Genomic DNA, 975 nt, shown 5'->3' with positions numbered 1-975 from the left:
ACCAGGTGACGTGAGGTAATGTATTTTACACATACATAAAAATGTGAAATAATTTTTCCCAACCCGTCGCCTCATCACGTGGCCGGCATGGTATATCTGCATAAAGTTGGAAATCACGAAGTCTAGCTCATCTTTTTCTTTTTCTTATCATTGATAATTCCTGCATCAAAACGTTTGGTAATATATGAAATGTATTCACATAAAAAAGAAAGACACTGCTGAAGTAAGTTTTATTCTAATATGCCACTGTAAATATACCCTATATTAAAACACTATGGAAACAGTAGCCTGTGCTTAGATAAATATATAATGGGTATGGTGCTCATAAAACATTAAAAAGTCTAATGGTAATGAGGTAACACGTTAGCTGACCATGACCATTATCATCATAAAAACGTACCTTTTTATATGCTAAACTCTACAGTTTCATTAAAGTGGAAACTACTCCACTGAATTATAATCCGTGAAAGATAATATGAATCCACACGGCAAAGACATGATTGTAGTCTGAATATACTTTCCTGCTTATATTACCTGCATCATATCAGTTGGCTCATTACCTGGTAAGGCAATATTAAAATATGGAAAAGTGCAGCTTTCACATTCAAATACATGTCATTAAATAACATCCACTCATTTGTGCGCTTTCCCGGGTCAGCTTTAACGCGATTTCCATGGCATTCACGCAGGAAAGATTCTAAGTAGAAATATAAAGAAATATGAAGAAATAGAAAAAAAAATAGTTGTAGTTAAAAAAATTTGGCTGTTTAACCGCCGGACGATAAGGCCTCAGTTAATCGAAATTAGTGCTAGATAGAATTAAAGACATTCGATTTAAGACCTATGTACCAATGCCGTGTAACTCGGTCTTACTTACGAGCTGTCTCTTGTCTGCCGGTCAAATAAAGATGTGGTCTGCCTGAGCTTATTAGACTCAGAGTAGGTATACAAAAGCAGTATAAAGCAACGCGAGAC

At 35.4% G+C, this 975-nt stretch overlaps 1 protein-coding gene across 1 annotated transcript in view; it reads left to right on the top strand.

Moving 5' to 3' along the window:
* The window catches only part of LOC119593679 (carbohydrate sulfotransferase 11-like), a 7,331-nt gene that overhangs the window by 2,729 nt on the left and 3,627 nt on the right, over positions 1 to 975 (top strand). The gene's annotated exons all lie outside the window — the stretch shown is intronic.

The sequence above is a fragment of the Penaeus monodon genome, chromosome 32 (assembly GCF_015228065.2).
Source record: "Penaeus monodon isolate SGIC_2016 chromosome 32, NSTDA_Pmon_1, whole genome shotgun sequence".
Classification (NCBI taxonomy): domain Eukaryota; kingdom Metazoa; phylum Arthropoda; class Malacostraca; order Decapoda; family Penaeidae; genus Penaeus; species Penaeus monodon.
Note: the sequence above shows the minus strand (reverse complement) of the source record. Positions and strands in the feature narration are given on the sequence as shown.